Genomic DNA, 25,796 nt, shown 5'->3' on the forward strand with positions numbered 1-25,796 from the left:
TAATAATAATGAAACTTAAGTGGCCGGTTATTGCACTGCACGTATGTAATATTGCACAAAAGATAGACACAAAAAGCTGGAGTAACTCAGCGGGACAGGCAGCATCTCTAGAGAGAAGAAATGGGTGATGTTTCGTGTTGAAACCCTTCTTCAAACTGAAGTCACGGGAAAGAGAAATGAGAGCTTTCGAAGATGATGTAGAGAGATATAGAACAATGAATGAAAGATATACAAAAAGGTTATGATGCACAAACATGAAATTAAATTAATGAGTGGAAAAGTCCAGGATGAGGGATGTGCAAAGATGAGGAGTGGGGAGTCAGTCTACCCCACGACAGAATTGGGAGGAGTTTTACAGTTTGATAGCCACAGGGAAAGAGGATCTCCTGTGGCGTTCTGCGCTGCATCTTGGTGGGGCCGGTCTGTTGCTGAAGGTACTCCTCTGGTTGACCAGTGTGTCACGGAGGGGGTGAGGTGTATTGTCCAAGATGCTCCACAGTTTGAGGAGCATCCTCCTTTCCGGGAACACCTGCAATGAATCCAACTCCACCCCCAGGACGGAACCAGCCGTCCTGATGAGCTTATTGATTCTGTTGCTAGTCTGACCACACTTAAAATATTGAGAGCAATTTTGGGCCCCATATCTGAGGAATGATGTGTTGGCATAGGAGAGGGTCCAGAGCACATTGATGGGAATGATCCTTGGGTTAATGGGGTTAATATCTGAGGAGAATTTAGTGACTCTGGGCCTGCACTCACTGCAGTTTAGAAGGGTAAAAGGAGATCTTGTTGAAACCTACTGAATAATGACAGGCATAGATAGCGTGGATGTGAAGAGCATATTTTCAGTAGTAAGTAGAAAAGCTTTTCCCACTGAATGTAGGGAAGATTCAAACAAGGGGACATGACATGAGAATTAAGGGACTGAAGTTTAGGGGTAACATGAGGGGGAACCTCTTTACTCAGAGAGTGGTAGCTGTGTGGAATGAGCTTCCAGTGAAGGTGGTGGAGGCAGGTTCGTTTTTATCATTTAAAAATAAATTGGATAGTTATATGGATGGGAAGGGATGGAGGGGTTATGGTCTGAGCGCAGGTATATGGGACTAGGGGAGATTATGTGTTCGGCACGGACTAGAAGGGTCGAGATGGCCTGTTTCCGTGCTGTAATTGTTATATGGTTATTATATGGTTAAGTGAGTCTAGGACCAGGCGGCACAGCCTCAGAATGAACAGACGTGCTTTTAGAATAGAGATGAGTAGGAATTTATTTCACCCATGGGTGTTGAATCTGTGGAATTCATTTCCACAGACGGCTGTGGAGGCCATCATTTAGGTCTTTTTAAAGTGCAAATTGATAGGTTTTTGATTCGTTAGAGCGCCAAAGATTACGGGGAGAAGGCAGAAAAATGGGGTTGAGAGGGGAAAATAGATCAAATGTCAGAATGGAGTCGATGGGCCGAATGGCGTAATTCTGCTCCTGTGACATGATCTTATGAATAGCTGATGTGAAACTTAGTGGGCTTTTGGATAGTAAAAGAAATGCAAATAGGTTTCAAAAAGACGTGGAGAAGCTGAGAGAGATCGGCAACAATTGGCAGATAGTGACCAGTGAGGAAAACTGAGTTTCAATTTGATAGAAAAAACAGAAATGTAGAGATTATTTTTCTTCAAGGGACTTGATTATCCTTGTACACAAGTCACTGTAAATCAGCATTCAAGTGCAAATGTTAAATCTACTCTGTTAGCGGATTTGAGATCAAGAGTAATGTTATTTGCTACATTGGGCCATTGATGAGACCACTCCAGAATATTGTGTACCGTTTTAATATCCTTTCCCATAGAGTGATTGAAGATTCACCAGACTATTTCCATGGCCTGTCAGATGAGGTATGATTAAGTAGGACAGGCTTGTATTCTCTAGTGTTTAGAAGAATGATTGATGATCTAATTAAAAATGTACATCATTCTCAGAGGGTGTAACAGAGTAAATGAAGGGAGTCATAAGGACATAAGGTCATAAGTAATAGGAGCAGATTAGGCCAGTCGGCCCATCAAATACTCTGTCATTCAATCATGGCTGATCTATCTCTCCCTCCTAACCCCATTCTCCTACCTTAACCCCGTTGCCCCTGACACCCGTACTAATCAAGAACCCGTAGTCGGGATCAAACCTGGTTCTCCGGCGCTGTAAGGCAGCAACTCTACCACTGCACCACCATTCCTGCGACAAAGAATTCCACAGATTCACCACCCTCTGACAAAAGAAGTTCCTCCTCATCTCCTTTCCAAAGGAACGTCCTTTAATTCTGACGATATAACCTCTAGTGGTCCTAGACTCTCCCACTAGTGGAAACATGCTCGCCACATCCACTTTATTCAAGCCTTTCCGTATTCAGTAAGTCTCAATGAGATCCCCACATCCTTCTAAACTCAAGCGAGTACAGGCCCAGCGCTGTCAAAGTCTGTCAAACGGATTATATTTCTCCTGACTGTGGATTCTTGGTCTCGGAGTCATTGCCTTTATATAAGTGGTACTTTATTAAAGATTACTTTACTTATTCAAAGGATGTTATGTCTTTATGATTCTGCAGCCAAATTGGCAGAAGAGTTTAAGTTAATAATTGTATTCAAAACCAGAATGGATGAAGATCTGATTATTGAAGACATCAGGCATTGGGACAGACCAATGACATCTAGGTAGAAGATCTGCCATAATCTTGTTGAATGCTATGCAGATTCAAGGGACCAAATAGCCTATTTCTGCTTCAATGTCTTATGTCTATACCGTAACCTCCAGATCATAGAATCATAGAGTCCTAGAAGTAATACTGTGTGGAAACAGGCCCTTCGGCCCAACCTGCCCATACCAGCCAACAAGTCCCACCTACACTGGTCTTATCTGCCCGCGTTTGGCCCATGTCCCTCCAAACCTGTCCTATCCATGAATCTGAAGAAGGGTTTCGGCCTGAAACGTTGCCTATTTCCTTCGCTCCACAGATGCTGCTGCACCCGCTGAGTTTTTCCAGCATTTTTGTGTACCTATCCATGTACCTAATTGTTTCTTAAACGGTGGGATAGTCCCAGCCTCAACTACCTCCTCTGGCAGTTTGTTCCATGCACCCACAACCCTTTGTGCGAAAAAGTTTACCTCTCACATTCCCATTAAATCTTTTCCCCTTCGCCTTAAACCTATATCCTCTAGTCCTTGATTCACCTACTCTGGGTAAGAGACTTTATGTATCTACCCAATCTATTTCTCGCATGATATTATACAAAAGTAAAGATCAGTTCTAACTTCAGTTCAATATTGAGGTCAGAATTGCGGCTGCCTTCATTTACTATCAGAGTCAATGTCCTCCCGACCATAAGATCAATAAGATCATTACTGATAGTAGAATGAGGCCATTTGGCCCATCAAGTCTACTCTGCCATTCAATCATGGCTGATCGATCTCTCCCTCCTAACCCCATTCTCCGGCCTTCTCCCCATAACCTCTAACTCCAGTACTAATCAAGATTCTATCCATCTCTGCCGTAAATATACCTATTGACGGCATCCACAGCCGTCTGTGGCAAAAAATTCCACAGATTCACCACCCGTTTAGCCATTCATCACTACCAGATACACTACTACCATCATTTATTATTAGGGTTATTTTCCCATTAGTTCCATGTACAAATAGGTTTACTAACCTATTGCTTGTTAATATGGATATCGGTGTGCAATTGGCCTTCAATTGATATATTGTTACAATTGCTGTCTGTTACAGTGCTGCCACTGGTTTCAGTTAATGATCTGGATCTTCAGTTATCATCCATGTCAAGGTCCACACTATCTTCACTTGATATCAGAGGCAGTGCCCTTATCTATACAATATTTGGGTCACTGTTTCCCCCGTTTGTGTAATATAATTCTCAGTATCTACACAGCATCCAGTTACCAACATGTCATTGTCACCCCTTCAGTTAATGACCCTACGACTTGCGTTCACCATCACAAACTTTGCAACTTTCTATCCCAATGATTAAGAAATGGGTACATGGATAGGACAGGTTTAGAGGGATATGGATCAAATGCAGGCAGGTGGGACTAGTGTAGCTGGGACATGTTGGTCTGTATGGGCACGTTGGGCTGAAGGGCCTGTTTCCACACTGTATCACTATGACTCTAGCTGATGAGAGGTGCATGTCAAGTAATTGTGCATTTTGAACACCTCTCATGAACACTGCATTTTATGCAAGCTGAAAAGATTCAAACCACATTTTGTTTCACACATTGAGATATCTTTTTAGTTTATACTCAGGAATTTAGTTTAATGGTTGTTTTGGTTGACACCATTGAGTGACAGTTTGTATTTAACTTTCAGAAGTTAATGGCAATTGGTTTGCTACCCAAGCATCACACACTGACAGTGGGGGGGAATTTTTTCAATCTTTTACCTTGCCGGAGATGCAATTGTTTTCTGGATCATATCTCCGGTCACTCTGCAGCCTAACATCATGGAGCTGGAGGCCTTGGTCCGGACTGACTTTGAGCCCCACCACAGGATGTGGACCTACCATCAGAGACTGTGATCCCTGGGATCGACGTTCCAACCGAGGCCTGTGGGTTTCACCATCAAGGAGCTAGCAGTGTCGGGTAGAGACTGATGTCGGGAAGCTCCAAAGTTGCAGAAAGTTCGACCAGCCCCGACCCAGTATCAGATCGCCCGGCACGGGGAGCTGACATCCCCCGATGAAGGAGCTTGATCGCCCCGAAGCAGAGGGCCCGACCGCCCGTCTACGGGAGCCAAGATTGTCCCGTCAACGGAAAAGCTCGAAGCCCCCGACCGCTGGAGAACAAAGAAGGGAAGAGATTGAACTTTTTTTCACCTTCTATCGCAGTGAGGAATGTGGAGGAATCACTGTGGTAGATGTTCATGTGAAAATGTATTTTGTGTGTTTGTTGCTTTTTAATGGTATGACTGTACGGCAAATGAAATTCCTCGTAAGATGCAAAACATACTTTGCTAATAAAGTATGATTATGATTATGATAATGTGGGAAGTTTGAAGTTATCCTCTTGTGAAGTTGAAGTGAAAAAATAGATTTTTATTTAAATAGAACGAGACTACTTATGGGCCTATCCCGCTTATGCGACTTCCAGAGGCGACCAGAACAAGGTACAACTCTTTGGGCAACTTCTCACGACCATACAGGATTCACTCCGCGACATGTCGCCAGGGTGTCCCCTGTATGGTCGTGAGTCGATTCCTCAGTCGCCCAAAGAGTAGTTGCGTCTTTCTGGTCGCCGTTGGATTTTCAACATGTTGAAGATTTTTGGCAACCTGCAACGACCTATGACGGGTGCCGGCAGTCGCCAAAAATGTTGCGTAAGTGGAACAGGCCAATAAATAATATTGCAGTCCAACTGATCAGAAGATGCTGGTACATAAAACAGTAAACAAAAGATTGCATGCAGGTGCAGCAAGTTATTAGAAAACCTGATGGAATGTGGACCATATTGCCAGAATATACAGTAGGAAGCTTTTGATGCGATTTTGCAGAGACCTAATGATACTGCTTCTCTAGTAAGTGTACAACATTGTTCACCATTTTTTAAGAAGGATATACTTGCATGGAAGGCAGTTTCACTTGATCAACTCCTTGGATAAAGGAGCTGACATGTGACGGGAATGTTAGCAGGTTGAGCGAGAAAACGATTCAAGTGCTGACAAAGGAGAGGTAACCTTATTGAAATATTTCACATACAGATGGGGATTTTCTGGTGATTGCTGTGAAGAAATTTCCCCAAGTATGGGCATCTGTAATTGGGAGGCAGGGATAACTTCAGAATAAGTGGTCACACATTTAAACAAAGATGATGAGGAACAACTCCTGGAGTGCTGAGAATGTTTGGAATTCTCTTCCCCAGAGAGTTGTGGAGATAGCAGCCTTGAATATATTCAAGACCGAGGTTTACACTACTCTTAATAAGCAGGGATGTCATGTCTGAGCACCATGAGGTGTTGATTAGGAAGGAGAGCCCTCTGCTCCTTGCCTTGCCTGAGGATTCCATGTAGTCCATCCAGTGAAGGGAGAAGCCCTCTGAATGTATAGCACAGTCAGTTGAAGCAGGGGTGAGCCACATATCTGTAGAACAGCACACAACAGTCTCTCATTTCCTTAAGGTAGGTGAGACTAGTTCATCCAACTTGTTTTCAATAGCTTGGACAATTGCCAGCAATAGGCTGGGGAAGGGGTCTTGATACTGCATTGTTTCACTCTCACCTGCCGACTAGCCTGATTCATATAATGTCTCGGTAAACAGCCTCTTCTGGTCAAACCTTAGAGCATGGTGGCACAGTGGTAGAGTTGGTGCCATACAGCGTCTGATACCCGGGTTCAATCCTGAACACGGGCACTGTCTGTACGGAGTTTGTACATTCTCTCCATGACCTGCGTGTAGTTTTCACCGGAATTTCCGGTTTCCTCCCACACTCCAAAGACGTACAGGTTTGTCGGCTGATTGACTTGGCAAAATTGTAAATTGTCCCTAGTATGTGTAGATAGTGTTACTGTGTGGTAATGAGTGGGGAACGCTGGGAGGCGCGGACTCAGTGGGCCAATGGGCAGCGAACGCCATCAATGCAATTGAACATATGAGGAGTGCGGACCATTAGTGCTATCCTCCCAGCTTTCTTTCACCTTTATCGCAACTATCTGTGCAGTTGCTCCATGTTTGACATGGGATTTAGTCCTTTAAGGTCTGGTGACCATCCCTGTATTCAACTTGGTAGCAAATTGTACTGACTCTCTGCAGCTGCCCTTGGGAACCGTACAGGTTCCATTATAGAGCATCTGCCTAGCAGAAAAACACCCTTGCAGTGTTTCAAATATTTTTTTGGCTAATTTAGTTTAGAGATACAGCGCGGAAACAGGCCCTTCGTCCAACCAAGTCCATGCTGACCAGCGATACTGACCTGCACACCAGCACAATCCTACACACTAGGGACATTTTACAATCTTTTACCAAAGCTAATTAACCTGCAAACCTGTACGTCTTTGGAGTGTGGGAGGAAACCGGAGCACCTGGAGAAAAACCATGCAGGTCACAGAGAGAATGTACAAACCTGGTACCGACAGCACCCGTAGTCAGGATCGAACCCGGGTGTGTGGCGCCGTAAGGTGGCAGCTCTACCACTGCGCCACCGTGCCAACCTAACTAATTTTAGAATTAGCCAGACTTAAGGCTAAACATAACAACAATTAATTTCATTAAAAATAGTGAACCCTCATTTCTTCACTCCAGGTTTACATTATAGTTCATCTCAATTTTAAATTGCCCTTCCTTACTTTGAAATCATCCCTCATCCTTGCTCCCCTACAGCAATGGAATCTTTCAAGCCCTGCAATCTTCCAGCACATCTGTATTCCGTCATCTCTGTATGTTTAATCAACCCTGAATATAATTGCCCACCGTTGGAGGCTGTGCTTTCAGTACCTGAACCTCAAGCTAGATTTATTTTTTTCCAAACCTCTCCACGTTTCTGCTTCTCTTTCATCTCTTTGCTCTGAGAAACATATCTTTAAACCAAGCATTTGATCAATGGCTGCGCCATTTCATTGAAACTGAAGAGTAAAACTTAAAAAACATTTGAGCTTTTGTTTCTCATTACCATTTTACATGCATCTAAAATGTTGTCATCCAAAGACTTTCCATACGTGTCTTAAATAATTTGCTTGCCAAACCAGCCACATGGCAACATATTCAGGCCTTCTTCCTGTGACGTAAATGTACGTTTGATGAAGCCAGCATATTTCCAACATTCATAATATCCTGGAAATTACCGCAGAGTATAGTTTACTCTGGTGATTGGCCTCATCAGCAACAACGATGAGCTGGCCTACAGGGAGGAGGTCCAGCACTTAGCAGCATGGTGCGCTGACAACAACCTGGCCCTTAACTCCAAGAAGACCAAGGAGCTTATTGTAGACTTCAGGAAGTCCAGAGGCGGCACGCACACCCCCATCCACATTAACGGGACGGAGGTGGAACGTGTTTCTAGCTTCAGGTTCCTGGGAGTCAACATCTCCGATGACCTCTCTTGGACCCACAATACCTCTACTCTGATCAAGAAGGCTCATCAGCGTCTCTTCTTCCTGAGGAGACTGAAGAAGGTCCATCTGTCTCCTCAGATCCTGGTGAACATCTACCGCTGCACCATCGAGAGCATCCTTACCAACTGCATCACAGTATGGTATGGCAACTGCTCTGTCTCCGACCGGAAGGCATTGCAGAGGGTGGTGAAAATTGCCCAACGCATCACCGGTTCCACGCTCCCCTCCATTGAGTCTGTCCAAAGCAAGCGCTGTCTGCGGAGGGCGCTCAGCATCGCCAAGGACTGCTCTCACCCCAACCATGGACTGTTTACCCTCCTACCATCCGGGAGGCGCTACAGGTCTCTCCGTTGCCGAACCAGCAGGTCGAGGAACAGCTTCTTTCCGGCGGCTGTCACTCTACTAAACAACGTACCTCGGTGACTGCCAATCACCAACCCCCCCCGGACACTTATTATTTTTTTTTAATTCAAATCGTTTGCTATGTCGCTCTTCAAGGGAGATGCTAAATGCATTTCGTTGTCTCTGTACTGTACACTGACAATGATAATTAAAATTGAATCTGAATCTGAATCTGAATCGGACTTGGTACATGGAATGGAATAAGGTACACACAAGGTATACAAATAGTCACCACATAAAGGATGCTGACAAACTTACAAAGTACGACCGCCGGCTCCTCCTTTGTTCTCCCCCCCCCCCTCCTTCATGGCAGTCCCCAATGCCGGGTCCTCCATTCTTCCCTTTTCCCCCTCCTCACGATGATTCACCCACATTCTCATTGACCGCCAAACATGGGTCGACTTGCGAGGCTCCATCAGCCACGAGGTCCCACCATCACCACCGAGGCTCCACCACCACCACCGAGGCTCCACCACCACCACCGAGGATCACCTCATTGCAGAGGCTAACGTTTAGTTTTGCATTAAAAGTTATTCCCTTTTATGAATTATCTAAAACAATCTCGTGAAACAAATCCAAGGACTATATCTGATATGGTCTAAGGTACACAAAATTGCTGGAGAAACTCAGCGGGTGCAGCAGCATCTATGGAGCGAAGAAAATAGGCGACGTTTCGGGCCAAAACCCTTCTTCAGACTGATGGGGGGTGGGAGGGGAGATGGAAGGAAAAAGGGGAGGAGGAGGAGCCCGAGGACGGGGGGATGGGAGGAGACAGCTCGAGGGTTAAGGAAGTGGAGGAGACAGCAAGTGCTAGCAAAATTGGGAGAATTCAATATTCATGCCATCAGGATGCAAGCTGCCCAGGCGGAATATGAGGTGCTGTTCCTCCAATTTCCGGTGTTGCTCACTCTGGCAATGGAGGAGACCCAGGATAGAGAGGTCGGATTGGGAATGGGAGGGGGAGTTGAAGTGCTGAGCCACCGGGAGTTCAGGTAGGTTATTGCGGACTGAGTGGAGGTGTTCGGCGAAACGATCGCCCAACCTCCGCTTAGTCTCTCCGATGTAAATCAGCTGACATCTAGAGCAGCGGATGCAGTAGATGAGGTTGGAGGAGATGCAGGTGAACCTTTGTCGCACCTGGAACGACTGCTTGGGACCTTGAATGGAGTCGAGGGGGGAGGTGAAGGGACAGGTGTTGCATTTCTTGCGGTTGTAACGGAAAGTGCCCGGGGAGGGGGTGGTGCGGGAGGGAAGGGAAGAATTGACAAGGGAGTTGCGGAGGGAGCGGTCTTTGCGGAAGGCAGACATGGGGGAGATGGGAAGATGTGGCGAGTAGTGGGGTCACGTTGGAGGTGGCGGAGATGGCGGAGGATTATGTGTTGTATTTGCCGGCTGGTGGGGTGAAAGGTGAGGACCAGGGGGACTGTGCCCTTGTTGCGAGTTTGGGGATGGGGAGAGAGAGCAGTGTTGCGGGGTATGGATGAGACCCTGGTGCGAGCCTCATCTATGGTGGCGGGGGGAATCCCCGTTCCCTGAAGAATGAGGACATTTCCGATGCCCTGGTATGGAAATCTGATATGATCTATTTTGCTTTTAAACTTTAACAACTTCAAACAAATCTGGAACTAATTTAAAGTAATTTAAAATAAAAAATATTCAGTCATTTTATACACCTTTTACACTCCTCCAGATTCAGGGGCAGTTTCTTTCCAGCTGTTATCAGGCAACTGAATCATCCTACCACAACCAGAGAGCAGTGCTGATCTAATATCGACCTCCTTGATGATCCTCGGACTATCCTTGATTGGACTTTGCTGGCTTTATCTTGCACTGAACATTATTGTCATGTATCTATACATTGTAAAATAGATCAATTGTAATCATGTATTGTCTTTCTGCTGACTGGTTAGCACTCAAAAAGGCTTTTCACTGTACCTCGGTACACGTGACAATAAACTAAACTGTAAACTGCAAACTTTACTCCCACAAGTTAGTGCAAAAAAACTATTAAGATAATTTGTAATGAAAAACAATCTGTTTATATTGTAAAGTGCAAAATTCCCAAATACTTTTGCATATTAAGCTTCAATACAAAACAGTCCAGATAATACTTGGATATAATTAAACCATGTATTTGGTCATTGACATTTTAGGTAATTAGTAGGGAACCTGCATGGAGTTTCTTGTTCTGCTTTGATGTACATAAATAAACAATCATTCTTCTCTCGAGTTGTGCTAATTAGCAATTATTCTGAAACTTATGTTATGGATTAAACGTGCATGGTTTTTGTTAAACCCAGTAAAAGGGCACTGCTGTTAGGTTTATTGTTCATCTTGTTCTTTCATCCCTAAACAGTAGACATGATGACTTCTGCAGTAGACATGATGACTTCACGCGAACTGCTCCAGTACATCGCGCATGCGGGCCGACCGGACTTTGGGCTTTGATCAGTGGCGCCAAAAATGGTGCTGCCGCATATGTAATACATGCAAAATAAATTTCACTGGGCAGTTGCATTTGTGGTAAATAGAGTACTATTAAACAAAACATTTTTTTAATTACTGAATAGAAATATCTAGCCAATTTGGCCCTCTGGCATGTTCGGAAATTCATTATCCCATGTGGCGGCTCCTAAGGGTCGTCCCATTATACTGCCGAACCCCTCGGCACAGGAGTGGTGCAGTCCGGAGGTGGTCCTTAGCCGGAGGGTATAAAAGGCAGGGTTTGGGTGCCATCTTTCCCTGGTTTCGTCTTCCCCTGAACCGGGAGGAATTAAAGTAAAGTGCTTTCTGCAAAAACTTCGGACTACTTAACTTTGTAATTTTTGTTTAGACCCAGCATTACAGATCCATGATAACGGAAACTTCCCTTCGGTATAAACAGAAATCCGCACCGACCAGATCCCCGCCCATCATACCTACAAGACTACACACAGTCGGGGTCAGTAGGTCTATGTACATTTATGCAGCAAGCCCACAATATATAAACTGTGCAACTGGAGAACGAACATACAGAATTTGCGAGTATGCTTTCTGCCCCCCCCACGGTTTACTTGTTATTTTTGTTTTTTAATTCAAATATAGTTTGCGGAAACAGGCCGCTCGGTCAAAGGAGATGCACCGACCAGCGATTTCCCCGTCTCTGTTCTGTACACGGACAATGACATTTAAATTGAAGCAATCTGAATAAACTGATGTCTTTGGAGTACGGGGAGAAACCGAAGATCTCAGAGAAAACCCACCCAATCATGGGGAGAACTGTACAGACAGCACCCGTAGTCAGATTGAACCCGGGTCTCTGGCGTTGTACGGCAGTAGCTCTAACACTATGCCACCGGATCACTCTTGTTTCTGCCTTGCATTTACTACTTTGGAACTCTATCTTATTTTGATCTATAAACAAGATTTTTGCTATCACTGTTTTGATACTTTGAAATTATCTTACATTTATGGTGGACACAAGGAGCTGCAGATGTTGGAAACTTGTGCCAAAAAATACTGGAGGAACTCAACAGGTCAGACACCTTCTCTGGAGAACATGGAGAAGCAACGTTTTGGGTTGGGAGCTTTCTTCAGATTGATTGTAGTAGGGGGGAGATAGCTGGTAACGAGGTGGAAGTGGGACAAAGTCAGGCAAGTGATAGGTGGATATAGGTGAGGGGGTGGGGGCTAATGGGAAAATGGGTGGACAAAGGCTAGAGATGAAAATGGTACAGAAGGCTGTGAGATAAAAAAGAGAACATGTACAAATGTGATGCCAGATGAAAGGCTGTAGGTGGAAGGGGATGGGGAGAAGGGGGCGGGGAAAGAGGGACAGGAAGTTGGGAGAAGTAGGTACACATCTAGGTGGGCCACAGAGGAGAAAGGGGAGAGTACAAAGGAGAAGGGGGTGTTTGATAGTGAGTTGCCTAAAATTGAGGAATTAAATGTTCATTGGATTGGGTTGTAATCTACCCAAGTGGAATATGAGGAGCTGTTCCTCTAGTTTGGAGATGGCCTCACTCAGGTATTGGAGGAGGCCCAAGCAACAAAGGATCAACATGCAAATAGAAAGTTAACCTGGTTAGCAACTGGGAGATCTCATAGGCATTGGCAGAGATCATGCAACTGTTCGGTGAAACAGTAGTTTATTCCATGCTTGGAGGCCACATTGGGAGAACCAAATGCAGTAGGTAAGGTCAGAGGAGGTGCATGTGCCTTGTATCTCACTTGGAAGAGCTGCTGAGGTTACTGGGTTACTGGATGGATGTGGGGGGGGGGGGGGGGGGGGGGGGGGGGTGTAGGAACAGTTGTTACATTCCCTGAAGTTGCAAGTTAATGTACATATGGAGAGAGTGGGGAGGACATAGCCTCAGAATCAAAGGATGTTCCTTTAGGAAGGAGATGAGGATGAATCTCTTTAGTCAGATGGTGGTGAATCTGTGGAATTAATTGCCACAGACGGCTGTGGAGGTCAAGTTTTTTTAAAGCAGAGCTCGATAGATTCTTGATTAATACAGGTATCAGGGGTTATGGGGAGAAAGCAGGAGAATGAGGTTAAGAGGGAGAGATAGGTCAGCCATGATTGAATGGCGGAGTAGCCTTGATGGGCCGAATGGCCTAATTCTGCTCCTATCACCTATGACATGACCTTAAGATTGTTACATCAGCTTTACCCCACAACCTCCTCCACAGTGTGCTTGACTTTCTAATCCCAACATCCCCCACCAAATGCTGGCCTCAAATGTACTCTCCTCCGTGTTTACCTAGTCTGGTCTTGGGCCTCGTTTGCACTGACTATTTAATGTGGTGGTCCCCCTATTCGTGTCTATTCTGTGTCAGTTCTCACGTTGTTTCCATCCTGTATTGAGCAGATAATCTTGTTCAAAGTTCATTCCCATTGTTACCCCAGTTTAATCCTTTCTGTGACAACTCCAACCACTTAACAAGCATCTTTTATCATCTTCCCAGATGTGATTTTTGACCTGGAAAGTATCAGTAGGCCCAGTGGCTGTGCAGTTTGGAAATTGGCTTTCGAGGTGATTAAGATTTAAACTCTGGAATCATTTTATTTCAGAGTTCGTCCCACAGATGCAGTTATGTCTTCTCATCCAAGCCACCACTAAAATGGGAAGTGTGTAAGAAAGAACATCAGATGCTGGTTTAAATCGAAGGTAGACACAAAATGCTGGAGTAACTCAGCGGGACAGGCAGCATCTCTGGAGAGAAGGAATGGGTGATGTTTCAGGTCGAGACCCTTCCTCAGACTGATCAAAATAGGAAGAATATTTTTACCTTATATATACTTTGTTTCCGGAAAAGCTTGCTCAGCCAATCCATTCTCTCAATATAAACACAATGCTCCATTCCAAGAAGGGTCTCGATCGGAAACGTCACCTATTCCTTCTCTCCAGAGATGCTGCCTGTCCCGCTGAGTTACTCCAGCATTTTGTGTCTAACATCCTGGTATATCTCCCTTACACTTTTTCCAACACATTCATGCCACCAATCCCAGCCAACTGATCAGATAAGCAACCTTCCGCCACAACCCTCTGCCTCTTCGAGTGATACAGTGTGGAAACAGGCCCTTCAGCCCAACTTGCCCACACCGCCCAACATGTCCCAGCTACACTAGCCCCACCTGCATTTGGCCCATATCCCTCCAAACCTGTACTAGCCATGTACCTGAAGAAGGGTTTCAGCCTGAACCGTTGTCTATTTCCCTCGCTCCATAGATGCTGCTGCACCCGCTGAGTTTCTCCAGCACTTTTGTCTACTATCCATATACCTGTCTAACTGCTTCTTAAATGTTGGGATAGTCCCTGCCTCAACTACCTCCTCTGGCAGCTTGTTCCATACACCCACCACCCTTTGTGTGAAAATGTTACCCCTCAGATTCCTATCAAATCTTTTCCCCCTCGCCTTAAATCATTGTCCTCTGGTCCTCGATTCACCTACTCAGGGCAAGAGTCTCAGTGCATCTTCCCGATCTATTTCTCTCATTTCTCTCTGCCTCTTATTATCAAGTCAGTCAGGAGGAGGATGTTGATAATGAAAAACGTTTTCACCATGGCAGAACTGTTTATGACCAGAGGAAAAGTGTTTAAGACGCTTTCGGGTTTTCTCTGAGATCTTCGATTTCCTCCAAATCTCCAAAGACAGGTATGTAGGTAAATTGGCTGGGTGTGTGTAAATCGTCCCTAGTGTGTACAGGATGGTGTTAATGTGTGGCAATCGCTGGTTGGTGCGGAGTCGGTGGGCTGAAGGGCCTGTTTCTGTGTTTTATCTCTAAACTAAACTAAACTAAACTAAATCCAGAGCGTGGAGTGCACTGTTTGACCAAGATGGTAGAGGTGGGTCCTCTGACAACATATAAATTAATGAGTCATCAAGGCACAGTTAAATGCTACAGACCAAATGCTGGCATATGCCATTAATATAGAAGGGCAGTTAATTACTGGTTCAATCACTTTGTTGCAGAGGTATTGGTATTGGTTTATAATTGTTACATGAGTCTCGTGTTACAGCATTGGAGCTTCTCAGTTATGTAGAAAGCGCAGATTACAAAACAATTTACAAGGGCCACAGGGAGATAGGTTTGGGGAGGTGGTTGGTTCATGTCATCGACTGGATTGTAGTTAGTTAGGGTCTTGGGCAGAGCATGTTGCCAGACTTTGCCATAATGCATACAGATGGGATGTTCTCAATGAACACCTGTAAAAGAGGCAAGAGACGCTGAAGACATGCTAAACTTCCTTATTCTGTCATGGAAGTCTAAGCAACAGCACCCGGCGAGAATGGCCTGGAACATCGGGCCTCCGTAGAGGCAACTGTGGAGGCCTCAATAGGCCTGGATATGGGTGAACTGGGGTTGGGGACTGGACATTGTGCCTTCCCTCATAATGGAAACCATTCTGGGGGGATGTTTTTATGTTAAAGATTCTTATTGTTCCATTTCCAAGATGGCTGCCGGAAGGGAGAGTGAACGCTGGCGCGATTAGCTGCCGCTGCTCTCTCTTTGAATTGTGTATTGTTGATGTCTTTACTATTTTTATTTTTTTATTTTTTCGTTGTTATTTTTTTGTTTTGTTTCATTCCGCTTACATGTTTTGTAATCTGTTTACTAAATTTTGTAAGTTGTCCTTGAGAGTCCTTGAAAGGCGCCCATAAGTATAATGTATTATTATTATTATTATTATTATTATTATTATTGTGGCATTGATGTGATTTCTTGCTTTTAGCTTCAATGTACATGGCCCAGGATAATGTATCGGTGATATGTACGCCAAGGAACTTGAAGCTCTCGACATCTACATTTTGGCAGCATTGATGCTGACTGGGCATGTCGATCACCTTGCTTCATGAAGTCAATGACTAGCTCCTTTGTCTTACTGCCGGTGAGGGAGAGGTTGTTGCCTTGACACCATGTTACTGAGCTCTGTTTCTCCTTCCTGTACTCCTCATTATTGTCCAAGTTAAAGCCCACTACAGTGGTGTCATCTGCAAACTTGGAGATGGAGTTAGAAGAGAATTTCACTACACAGTTGCGAATGTCTAGTAATGGGCTGTGAACACATCCTTGTGGTGCACCATCCATTTAAAAGTAACTCCTTCATCAATCCTCACATCAAAGATGATATCATAGATTCATGGAGTCACATGGAAATGGGTCGATTGGCCCCACTTCCCCATGTATTCACTGCGTTTGGTCCATGTCCCTCTAAACCTTTCCTATCCACCACATTTCTCCACATCCGCTCAACATTTGCCCACTTGCTTCACCGATCTTTATCCCTTTGCATGCTGCTACAACTTACTTTCCCACTTTACTTGGTATCCTCTGTAAATCTGGTTATAATGTAGTCAGTCCCTTTGTCGATGTCATTACTATAGATGGTTCATATTGTAGAAAAATAGTTATAGATCAATAATGCAAATAAATACTGTAGATAAATTGTTGCCACCCAGTGCTGTGTCCTGCAAGTCCGCCCTAAGTACAGCTTGTCCAGGTGAAAATTTATCTTGACTATTTTCTGTTTATTAGATAATTATCTATTAACTATTAATGTTAATAGTATCCTTATGGGCCTGTCCCACTTAAAGCCCTGTCCCACGGTACGAGTTCATTCCAAGAGTTCTCCTGAGTTTGCCCTGATTCGAACTCGGAGATTTACGGTAATGGTCACTCGTCGGTACTCGGAGCTCTCGTGGACATTTTTCAACATGTTGAAAAATCTTCACGAGCCTTCCCGTGCTTACCTGCCATTAGCGAGTCTTCCCGAGTACCTGCCGTTAACGTTACAAGCCGCTAGGAGACGTCCCCGAGCTCTGACGTACCTGCTATGTTCATTCTCCGTGCTTACCACAAGTTTATTTTTTTTTTTAACTCAGGAGAGCTCTTGGAATGAATTCGTACCATAGGACAGGGCTTTTAGGCGATTTTTCAGGCGACTATTAAGTCGCCGGCAGTCACCTGAAAAACCAGCGATGGGAACGGCCACTGTCAGAGTAGAACACACACACACACACATTGCTTCCTTCACCAGCCCGTTATGCAGGCGGGAGACAGGGCAAGTGGGGGGAGCGCTGTCTGAGTGAAATGCACACGGTGCAAAGCCAAGGTGATACAGACACACACCGCGATGAACTGGAAGGTTGTTGCTGTAATTAAGACGTTGAAAGCATAAGTGTATGGTAAGTCCTTTAAAAGAGGGGGGAAGAAGGAGTGGAGACAACTTTTAAGAAGCCATAGATACACGGCTGTGAAGCTTGGCGGACATTAACATTACCGGTCGGTTATCCTTGGTTCTGATAAACAGCCGATGAAATTCACCGGTTAGCACCGGCTTCAACCTACGAGAACCTACAGCAACCTTCGACCTCCTGGCAACCCACTACCACTGCACCTACGGCATGAGAATTCTCGCTACTCTCCATGGCGGCTTAATTCTGGTCACTGCTAATTTTTCAACATGTTGAAAAATTGGCGGCGACCATAATGAGGCCGCGACTAGTTCCCAGAATGCAGGAACTCCTCACGACCATGAAGGCGACTCCCCGGCAACCACCCGCGAACATGTGGTGACCGCATAGTCTCCTGCAGTCGCCTAAGTGGGACAGGCACAATACTGTCATGAAGTTTTTATCTTTTGTATTGTTTAGTGACACCTTATTGAATAACTGCTTGAGATCTAAATAGCCTATATTTAGCAATTTCCACTCAGCATCCTTCCAATTAAACCTTGAATTCTTACTGTAGAAACATCCAGCGCAGAAATTGGCCATTTTGGTCCACTTCTCCGTGACGACTATCATGCCAAACTATGTTAGTCCCATTGGCCCACATTAGGCCTGGATCCCACTGTGCCTTTGCCATGCAAGTATCTGTTCAGATGCTATTACACACTGCAACTGTACGTACATCCAACACCTTCTCTAGATATTTTCCACCCTCTAGTCACCGAGAACATTTCTCCCTTCTCGTATTAAACCTCTGCCTCTCTTTTTAAATTTCCCCGAGAAAAAGATTCTGATTGACTGCTATTTGTTTAACATTATCATTATTAAGATACCCTAAAATAATTTTGTTTGCATGGTATCCATTCACACCACATAGTATGTACAATCAGTGCCATCGAGCCATACACAAGTACGACAGTTATTTCAAAGAGAAAATCAAAATGCAGAATATTTAGTTTAGTTTAGTTTAGAGATACAGTGCGGAAACAGGCCTTTTGACCCACCGAGTCTGTGCCGGCCAGTGATCCCCACACTAACACTCAGAGAGTGGTAGCGGTGTGGAATGAGCTTCCAGTGGAAGTGGTGGAGGCAGGTTCATTGGTATCATTTTAAAAATAAATTGGATAGGCATATGGATGAGAAGGGAATGGAGGGTTATGGTATGAGTGCAGGCAGGTGGGACTAAGGGGAAAAAAAGTTGTTCGGCACGGACTTGTAGGGCCGAGATGGCCTGTTTCCGTGCTGTAATTGTTATATGGTTATTGTTATATGGTTAACACTATCCTACACACTAGGGACAATTTACAATTATACTGAGCTAATTAAACTACAAGCCAGTACGTCTTTGGAGTGTGGGAGGAAACGGACGATCCCAGGGAAAACTTACACAGATCATGGGGAGAACGTACAAACTCCATACAGACAGCACCCATACTCAGGATTGAACCCGTGTCTCTGGTGTTGTAAGGCAGCAACTCTACTGCTGTCATCCCCCCTATAGTGTTATAATGTAGATATGTTTATAAAGGAGTAAGGGCCACAATAATGCAGGTTGGCAGATTGGGATTTCACCCTTAACTAATGAGAGGATGGTTCAGTAGTCAGATAACAGCAGGGGAAAATCTATTCCTGAAGCCTCAGCAACGCGCTGAATAAACCTTTGTATATCTTCTGCCTGGAAGAAGAGAGATTGGCCTGTCTAAATGTCTTTTGAACTAATTATATCTGCCTCCAACAGGGGAGTCACAGGTGGCAGATGTGCTGCCCCACAGCGCTAGACATCCAGGTTCGATCTTGACCTTGCGGGTTTCAGCAAAATCCCCGTCAGTGTGTGGGTCATGGGTGGGAAAGTGGGAAAACATATAACTAGTGTGAAGTAGTGATCGATGGTCAGCAGACACTCAGTGAGGCGAAGGGCCTGTTTCCAGACATGCTGTCTGACCCGCTGAGTTACTCCAGCTCTTTGTGTCTATCTTTGGCCTGTTTCCATGCTGTATCTCCAAACTAAACAAAGCTAACCCCCCCCGCTGACAGCTCATTCCACATATTGCAAATAGAGAGTATCTATCTTATCTATGTCATGCATCATTTTATGTCTCTAAGGTTCACCCTCAGCATCCTATAAAGGAGTGAGAATTACCCCAGATTGTCCAACCTCTCCTAGCAACAACTCATGCAACATCCTGGTGAATCTCTTCTGCAGTATCTTTATTTCCACCACATCCCTCCCATGCTTTTGCAACCAGAACTGTGCATGATATTTTAAGCAACGTTTTGTACAGCTGGACCATGATGCCCTAAATCTTACACTCCTGTAGATGATAAATCTTATATACACACACTGAACTTTTTTTATCTCTCTCGTTTATCATATGTGTACAATGTTTACCTATTCTGTTGTGCTGCTGCAATTAAGAATTTCATTGTTCTACATTATCTGGGACCTATGACAATAAAACATTCTTGACTCTCTCTTGACTCTTGAAATCATAGAACAAAAACAGCACAGGAACTGACCCTGCAACCCACAATTCTGTGATGGACATTGGAATGACCATGTCTTATCTTTCAGTCCGTAATCCATATCCACCATTCCTTGCATGCCCACGTGCCTGTCTAAACATCTGTTATATATCACTATTGTATCTACCTCCGCCACCACCCGTGGAACCCCCCACCCTCTGTGTAAAGTAAAACTGCCCCACACATCTCCTTTACACTTTGCATCCCATCTTAAAGCTATGCCCTTAAGTATTTGATTTTTCCATTCTGAAAAAAAGGTTCTGACTCTGTATCCTATCTATGCCTCTGATTATTTTTATATATCTCTATCAGGTCTCACTTCAACCACCATTTTTCCAGAGAAACCAATCAAAGTCCAAATTCTCTCTGTCACTAGTACCCCCTAATCCAGGCATTATTCTAGCAAATCACCAATTTTCCAAAGCCTCCACATCTGACCAAAACTGCTCGCTATATTCCAGATGTAGCTTAACCAAACTCCTATAGAGTTCATTATGACTTCCTGGCTGTTACACCTCAGACTGATGAAGGGTTTCGGCCCGAAACGTTGCCTATTTTCTTCGCTCCATAGATGCTGCCTGAGTTTCTCCAGCATTTTTGTCTACCTTTGATTTTCCAGCATCTGCAGTTCTTTCTTGAACATTATACTCAATGCCCCTATCAATGAAGACAGGGATAACATGTGTACCTTCTTTACCACTCTATCTACTTGTGTAGTCACTTTCAGGGAGTTGTGGACTTTTAGCCCAAGATCCCTGTATTTTCCCTGACATTTGATCTCTCAAAGTGCAATACTTCACATTTGCTTGGATTAAACTCCACTTGCCAACAAAGAGCACTTACCAACTAATCAAACACAGTTTTCATTCCATAAAACTATGTTGACTCTGCTTGGCACTAGTAGGAATTTTGAAATCTTATGCTGCTATGTTCTTAATAAAAGATTGCAGCAATTTTTGAATGACAGACTGGAGCATAACTAGCTTACTGTTTTCTGCTTTCTGACACCTTTTAGTTTATAGTTTAGTGTTACAGCACAAATACAGGCCATTCAGCCCAGCAAGTCCGCGCTGACCGGTGATCTCTGCACACAAACATTATCCTACACACACTAGGGACAATTTACAATTTACAGAAGCCAATTATCTACAAACCTGCACGTTTTTGAAGTGTGGGAGGAAACCGGAGCACTTTGAGAAAACCCACGCAGGTCAATAGACAGTAGACAATAAGTGCAGTAGTAGGCCATTCGGCCCTTCGAGCTATTCACTGTGATCATGGCTGATCATCCAAAATCAGTACCCCGTTCCTGCCTTTTCCCCATATCCCTTGGCTCCACTATCTTTAAGAAATCTATCTAACTCTCTCTTGAAAGCTTCCAGAGAATTGGCTTCCACTGCCTTCTGAGACAGAGAATTCAACAGATTCACAACTCTCTGGGTGAAAAAGTTTTTCCTCATCTCTGTTCTAAATGGCCTACCCCTTATTCTTAAACTGTGGCCCCCTGGTTCTCGACTCCCCAATCATCGGGAACAAGTTTCCTGCCTAGCGTGTCCAATCCATTTATTAATCTTATATATTTCAATAAGATATCCTCTCATCCTTCTGAATTCCAGTGTATACAAGCCCAGTCGCTCCATTCTTTCAATATTTAACAGTCCCGTCATCCTGGTAATTAACCTTGTGAACGTACGCTGAACTCCCTCAATAACAAGAATGTCCTTCCTCAAATTTGGAGACCAAAACTGCACACAATACTCCAGGTGTGGTCTTACTAGTGCCCTGCAGAACTAGTGCCCTTTGCTCAGAACTGCAGATGAGGGCCAACCCATCTTTGCTCTTGGCTAGTAAGTGAAATGGGGAGAAGAAGATCCAGAGTTGATATGGGTAGTTATGAGGGCCAACATGCCCTTTATAAATCAGCTTTCTTGTAATGTGCAAGACTGCTGGAGTATGGTGTACAGGTGATAGGAAGGATGGGAGAGAGTACAGATAGATTTACAGAGTTACAAGTGGTTGAATAAGTTAGGGTCTTTAGGAAGGCAGAGGTCTTTAAAATGGGGGGATAGACAGAGTGATGTGGACAAGCTTTTTCCCTTTGAGCAAACATGGACATCACGGAATTAAGGGACAGAAGTTTAGGCGAAGGGGGAACTTCTTTACGAGAGAGTGGTGGCGGTAATGAGCTCCCAGTGGAAGTGGTGGACCCAGGTTCATTGTCATTTAAAAATAAATGGATAGGCATATGGATGAGAAGGGAATCCATGGCCAGGCAGGTGGGACTAAGGGGAAAAAATTTGTTCGGCATGGACTTGTAGGGCCGAGATGGCCTGTTTCCGTGCTGTAATTGTTATATGGTTATATGGTTAAGGCAGGAACGGGGTACTCCTGAATCAGCCATGATCACGGTGAGGCAAAGGGCTGAATCACAAGTGCATTGTCCATTGTCAATGCTGCCAGCCTATTGAAATCACCAATCATAAGCATTTCACTGCTATTAGAGCATTGATCAAAAATGTGAGCAGAATATAACCCTATCTTTCTTTTTAATGTGAATTGCTTGACAGTCACAATTGCAACAGAACACCATCATGGATTTCAGTTTATTTTATAGCAACAAAATAATGTGTTAGGGGATTGCATAATGAAGCTCCCTGAAATGCTTTAACACAGCACAAAGCTAGATTAAATACAATCCTCCCTATAATGTATCATAATCCCAGACTAGTTGCAGCAAATTAATTAGAATATGCCAACATCATTTTTCATTACAATAAAGAGTAAATAAATTTGATTTTTTGTGATATCTATTTTCTCCTTACATATTTTTATTTTTGAATCCATTATAGAATTCGTATCGATCCTTTGGGTTCGTCACCTTCCTGGTAACAAGTTTCCGTGCTTAGCCTTCTTTATCTTCCTGCCCAGGGATTATCCAGTTTCTCTAACATTAGGATGTTACTTCATCCGTCTCTGCCTTCCATAACTACAGTACTACATCTTTTTTTTAAAGGCTTATCTTCTTTCTATGGCATCTTTTGCTTAATTATTCTCGGCGTTACCTTCTCTTATTCATCTTAACAACCCAGGCTCAGGATTTAGAAACACGTTTGCATTTGAACACATTTGCATTTGCGGATGTCTGCATAATCTACTCATTGCTAATAACACGATGGAGGTGGAACAGTGGCGCAGCGGTAGAGTTGCTGCCTTACAGCACTTACAGCGCCAGAGACATGGGTTCGATCCTGACCACAGGTGCTGTCTGTACGGAGTTTGTATGATCTCCCCGTGACCGCGTGGGTTTTCTACTAGATCTTCGGTTTCCTCACGCACTTCAAAGACATACAGATTTGTAGGTAAATTGGCTGGTGTAAGTGTAAATTGCCCCTAGAGTGTGTAGGATAGTGTTAATGTTGGGGGGGGGGGGCTCACTGGTCGGTGCAAATTTAGTGGGCCGAAGGGTCTGTTTCCGTGCTGTATCTCTAAACAAAACTAAAAGACAATATAAACGTCTAATTTCTCATTAAAAAAAAAACACAAAATGCTGGAGTATCTCAGCGGAACAGGTGGAATCTCTGGATAGAAGAAATGGGTGATGTTTCGGGTCAAGACCTTTCTTCAGCTGAAGAACGATCTTGATCCAAAACGTCACCCATTTTTCCTCCCCAGAGATGCTGAGTGTCCTGCTGAGTTACTCCAGTATTTTATGTCTATGTTCGGTGTAAACCAACATCTGCAGTTCCTTCCCACGTATTTCTCATCAATATAGCAGCATCGAATAACATAGTTGTTGCATATTATATCAGAACTGATGAGGGGAAAATGCTTCTCATTGATGAAAGGCCAATAACCAGAGGCTAGAAACTTGCTAGAAGGGCTGTGCGTGTGAGAGGGGCTTGAATCATGTTGTAAACAGTTAGTTATAATCTTAAATGCATGCATGGGCAGGGGTTGGAAGCAAATCAACAGCAAGTTTTTAGGGCGAATTGGATGGAGAAAAACTCTTTGAAAATGAACAAACAAATGTTCTTTTAAAGAGCTGGGACTGATATAAGGTAAAGATCAACTTCTATGCAGTATAATTCCATGATATTAGAGTGATATATCTTGTAATGTGAGAAATATTGTAAGATTGATCATTCATTTTACTTCGATATATCTTGTAATGTGAGAAATATAAGATTGATCATTCATTCTATTTTTGAAATATTGACAAAATTATCCGTATGAAAACTTTTAATGTGACCAATTTTACTTATTTTTATGAAGTAAAACTATGGAATATGATTAACTAGCTTGTTTGGTAATTTTTTTCCGACCAAATTATTAAATAAGTGGTGTAATTTTGGGAAAATGCCCGTGGGCCCACCGAGTCCGCACCGACCAGTGATCACCCCAAAAAACTAGCACTATCCTACACACACCAGGGACAATTTGTATCTACACCAAGTCAATTAACCTACATACCTGTATGTCTTTGGTGTGTAGGAGGAAACTGAAGGTCTCAGAGAAAACACACACAGGTCACAGGGAGAACGTACACAACTCCGTACAGACAGCTCCTGTAGTAAGGATTGAAACCGGGTCTCTGGCGCTGTAAAGGGGCTGTCCCACTGCAGCGAACTAATTCGCAAGTTTAGAAGAGTTTAGGAGAGTTTGAAAAAATATCATGTTGAAGCCATCTTTCGACCTCCTTCAACTATGTTGAAGACTAGCTATGACTAGCTTTTGGAAAATTGGACTCCGAATAGTGGAGAGTGAAGACGACTTCCTTTGATCTCCTTTGACCTCCTTTCGACTACGTTGAAGACTATCTAGGACTACCTTAGACTACCTTCAATTATCTACGACTACCCTCGATTACCTACGAATAACAGGCCGACCTACTACCACCTTCTACGACTAAACCTGCGAGTAAAAAAAAAAGTGATTTTTTTTTTTCCATGGCAACCTTTTTTTACTCGCGGGAATTTCTCATCATGTTGAAAAATACGCCGCAACAGCTGAGGCATCGAGTACGCGAGGACTACCCTCGAACATGAAGGAAAGTTACAAAGACCTCCTAGGACCACGTGTCGACCATGCTGCGAGTATGAGTCGAGGGCAAACTCGCCAGAATTCATGGATTAAGTCGCCGCAGTGGGACACCCCACTTAGACAGTAGCTCTACCGCTGCGCCACCATGGTTGGCGTATAACCATAGTTGTAGAAGATGTCGGTGAAGTTGCATTTGTATCACTATGCTCATTTTATGTCAACTTAGTCTAGAAAGTACTGTATGTCATTACGCTGGAAAGAGTGCAGAGAAGATTATCACAACACCACAATGCTGCATTTTATGATATATATTTAAATGTTCCTAAGTGCATATGTTTAACATGATCCTTAGACCTGGAAGAATGATAGCACTAGTTGACAAAGTGGCTAATACAATATTGGCTCAAAGTGCTTTGGCCGGTTCATTATAAAAAAAATGCCAAACTTTAAAGATTTGGCAAGTGCTGATAAAATTGTGCACTTAGATGCTGTGCATCAATGAACTAATTATAAGAAAGTGCTGGATGATGTTAAGTGGACATAACCCTTAATGTGCCTTTGTTGAGAGCAGAGAAGAGAAATGGAATGAAATGGAATATTTATTGTCACATCATAAGGTCATAAATGATAGAAGCAGAATTAGGCCATTCGGACCATCAAGCCCACTCCACCATTCAATCATGCCTGGTCTATCTCTCCCTCCTAACCCCATCCTTTTCCCCATCCTTTTCCACATAACCCCTGACACCCATACTAATCAAGAATATAGGTTAAATATGTCCACTGATTTGGCCTCCACACCCTTCTGTGACAAAGAATTGCACAGATTCACCACCATCTGACTAAATAAATTCCTCCTCATCCCCTTCCTAAAAGAACGTCCTTTAATTGCTAAGGTTGAATAAGTTAGGTCTTTATTCTCTGGAGCGCAGAAGGTTAAGGGGGGACTTGATAGAGGTCTTTAAAATGAGAGGGATAGACAGAGTTGATGTGGACAAGCTTTTCCCTTTGAGA

This window comes from Leucoraja erinacea, chromosome 6, assembly GCF_028641065.1.
Source record: "Leucoraja erinacea ecotype New England chromosome 6, Leri_hhj_1, whole genome shotgun sequence".
In the NCBI taxonomy this organism is placed as follows: Eukaryota; Metazoa; Chordata; class Chondrichthyes; order Rajiformes; family Rajidae; genus Leucoraja; species Leucoraja erinaceus.